General features: G+C 47.2%; 1 non-coding gene across 1 annotated transcript; it reads left to right on the top strand.

The window, feature by feature from the left end:
• The first annotated feature begins 1,712 nt into the window (after positions 1-1,712).
• Trnam-cau (transfer RNA methionine (anticodon CAU)) lies at positions 1,713-1,785 on the top strand. Its single transcript has one exon. It is a non-coding gene; the product is annotated as a tRNA-Met (tRNA).
• The last annotated feature ends 1,917 nt before the right edge of the window (positions 1,786-3,702 follow it).

Raw genomic sequence — 3,702 nt, 5'->3', positions numbered from 1 at the left:
GATATATTACTGCCCTCCTCCTCCTCCTCCTCCTCCTCCTTCTCTTCCTCCTTTCAACAACCTTATTTCAATTTACGTGTCCCATTTCCTCCTCTACTTGCCTTCCTCCTCCATTTGTTGTTCCTCACCACCATCACCATCACCACCACCACCACCATCACCACCACCATCACCTGTATCTTGTTTACCTTCACCATCATACCCCTCACAATCAACATTCCAAGGCTACCTCAACCACCCCCATCAAAACCGCCACCACCCCCATCATCATCACCACCACCTCCATCACCTTCATTATCACCACCACACCATCAACAATCTGCCGTAGCTACCTCCTTCCCTTCTTCCTTTACATCCCCTTCTTCCTCTCCGTCCCTATCTTTACGCGTATATAGCCTATCTATCTCTCTTTCTCTCTTCCTCTTTATCCTTGCCTATTCCTCTTTACCTCCCTCTTTCATTGCTTTATCCCTATGCTACTGTTTCTTACTTTCCCCTTTCCTCCTTCCCCTCCTCTTTATTTCTACCTTTTCTTTATCTCCCTCTTTCCTTGCTTTCCCATCTCCATTCCTCGGTTCTCCTTACCTCTCTCCCTTCTGCTCTCATTCCCTTCATCCTTCCCATTCGTTTCTGCGTTCCCTCCTATTCCTCTTTTTTTTTTCTCCTCCCTCCATCCCACCTCTCCTTACTAATATCTTATCCATCCCTACCCTCTCCTTCTCTCCCATCCCTCCATTCTTCCTGTTCCTTTTCACTGTCATTTCTTCATCCTCTCCCTTTCCTCTCCTTTGCTTCATTACCCATTCCCCCCCCCCCCCCCCACACACACACACACACACTCGCGGGAAAAGGGAAGGGAAGAGTAGAGAATGGAAGGGAAGCGGAGAGAGGGAGAGGAAGAACACCTGAGCTAAATAAACAAACGGAAGCTGCGCAGGTAAAGACAGTGATGAGACAGGTAATGACACGGCCAATCAACGCTAATGAAGGGAGGAAGGGGCACGCACACACCGGCCAGGGAGGGATCGGGTGTCCTTCTTCGCGTGTAATGATTGGCTGGTTGCACGTTGCTCCGTCTTATGGCCCCGAGTGTGGTGTTGATTCTATTTTCATCTTGTTAAGGAATCGTCGGGCGTTGAAAGGGGAAGAGAGGGTTGGAGAGAATGATAGGGATTAAAGGATGGAGGAGGAGAAGGAGTAGGAGGAGATGGAGGAAGGAAGAGGGAGAGGGATGAATGTAGAAGGCAGAGTTTGCAAAGGGAAGCATTATAGAGGGAATTATGGAAGTTGGGGAAAGAAACAGGAAGGAGAAGGAGCATGAGGAGGAAATGGAGGAAGGAAGAGGGAGAGGGATGAATGTAGCAGGCAGAGTTTACAAAGGGAAGCATTAAAGAGGGAGTTAAGGAAGTTAGGGAAAGAAACGGGAAGGTGTTAGTGAAGAAGTTGTTGTTGTTGTTGTTTGTCGTTGCTGTTTGTTTACCACCTGCTTAGTGAGATGTATATTATGAGCTGTATGAACAGTTTTCGGAATACATTAGAAATAAATTAAGATTCCTGAAGACGAGGATTTTGATGGAGCAACACACAAACACGCTCTACTGTATAGTAATCATCCCGCAGACCAGGTAGATTTTAGCTTCTTTTTCTCCTTAATCTCAACGGAGTCAGCATTTCTCCTAATATCTTATCTACTGGTACTCCCCTCCTTCATAGCCTCGATGGCGCAGTAGGCAGCGCGTGAGTCTCATAATCTCAAGGTCGTGAGTTCGATCCTCACTCGGGGCAGGGTTATTTTTATTCATTTTTATACAGGCAAGGTGAACTTATGTGGAGTAGAAAATGGCACGATGTACATAACGTGCTTTGTGAACGCAGATAACTTTCGGAAGGCAGTCTCCAAACATAAATATTGAGGTTGTAGTTGATCTAGGTCGGATATAACTGTGGTAGGCATATTAAGAAAGGAGAACAGGTATAAAATGATCCTTTAACGAAGGAAAGGTAAATTTTTAACGAAGTTAGCGTAAGTAGAGAAGTCTTAAATGTAGGGGAAGTGGATTTTTATAGAATAAGGTGTTAGTTTAATGAAAGTAAGGTATAGGCAGCGAAGGTAATACAAATGCGGTGTTCTTTCAACGAGGGTCAGGGGACTCAGCAGACGTGTTAAAGAGGCTGGGGGGCGGGGTGGGGGGGGTGGAGGTCTGGGTGCATCAGTGAGTCGGAGGTGGTGGTGTTGAGAGCTATTTTTGTTTTTATCTTTTTTCTCTACCTCTATTTCAAACCCTTCGCTGCTGGCCACCGTTGACTCACCCAACTTCACTTAGTACCTCGACTCTTATGTAAATGATGATAATTTTTTAATGATGGTATTATTAATAAAGATAAATTTGTTGATTGTGATGGGGCTAATGATGATGATGATGATTTTGATGGTGATGCTAGTAAGAAGTATGATGATAATCGTTGTGATGATCATATGAAAGTGTCAACTGTGGCAATGGAAACGGATGCTTAAGATTGTTGAAGTAAGAATGTGATTATTATATGCGTTTAGATATTAGACAACGATAATTCTTGTTCTTGTTTTCCTTTTTCTTCCTCCCAACCATCACCTCCCCCCACCCCCCCAACCCTTACCAGCCCTCCCCTCTCCTTTTCAACTCCACCCTAACCCCTCTATACCCCTTCCCACCCACCCCTCCCCCTCCCTCCCTTACGCGATCTGTCACCACGGCGCCAAGTCACACCCCGAAAACTTATCACCCCAGCATTATGGCGCGGCAGGGGTGTGTTTAATCCCCTTGGGGAGGCACGGGGGAAGGGCGCGCAGATCCCCCCCAGCCGCCCCTGTGTCACGTGCGGCCCCGCCCTGCCCCTTCCACGCCCACGCCCGCCCATTCTTACGGAGGGCCATGATAAGGGGGGAAGGGGAGGGTGTCAGTGGCAGATGGTCGGTCCCCGTGTTGAAGTGTTACGAATGTGTGTGTGTGTGTGTGTGTGTGTGTGTGTGTGTGTGTGTGTGTGTGTGTGTGTGTGTGTGTGTGCCGTTGTTGTCGTTGTTTTTATTGTTGTTGTTTACTTCTTTTTTTTCTGTGTGTATATTGTTTCGCTCTCTCTGTCTGTTTGTGTGTCTATGTCTTTGAATGTGTGTGTGTGTGTGTGTGTGTGTGTGTGTGTGTGTGTGTGTGTGTGTGTGTGTGTGTGTGTGTGTGTGTGTGTGTTTTAGTGTATGTTCTGTTTCTTTCTCTTTCTATTTCCTGTCTATGTGTCTTTGCCTTTGAATGTGTGTGTGTGTGTGTGTGTGTGTGTGTGTGTGTGTGTGTGTGTGTGCAGCCCCAAATCGCGGCATGTCCGGCTTAGGCAAGAAGGCAGGTGAGGCACGCTTATGCAACACGGAAATAGGGAGGGAGGGAGGGAAGAGAAAAGAAGAGGAAAAGGGGAGGAAAGATGGAAGGGAGGGAGGGAGAATGGAAGGATAAAAGGGAGAGAGGAGGAGGGAAGGGTGACTAATGGAAGGCTGGGGAGGAAAGGGGAGTAATAGAGGAAAGTTGGAGAGAAAGGAGAGAAAAAATGAGTATAGTAGACAAGGGAGAGAGTGAGGCATGAGTAAAGAAGGAAGAGGATGCAAGGAGGAGGGGCAGGGAGGGACGGGTGGAAGGAGAGAGGAAAGGGAGAAGCAACAGGAGAAAAAGGGAGGAAGGG

This window comes from Eriocheir sinensis, chromosome 8, assembly GCF_024679095.1.
Source record: "Eriocheir sinensis breed Jianghai 21 chromosome 8, ASM2467909v1, whole genome shotgun sequence".
In the NCBI taxonomy this organism is placed as follows: Eukaryota; Metazoa; Arthropoda; class Malacostraca; order Decapoda; family Varunidae; genus Eriocheir; species Eriocheir sinensis.
The sequence above is the reverse complement of the archived record's forward strand: the minus strand, read 5'-3'. Positions and strand labels throughout refer to the sequence as shown.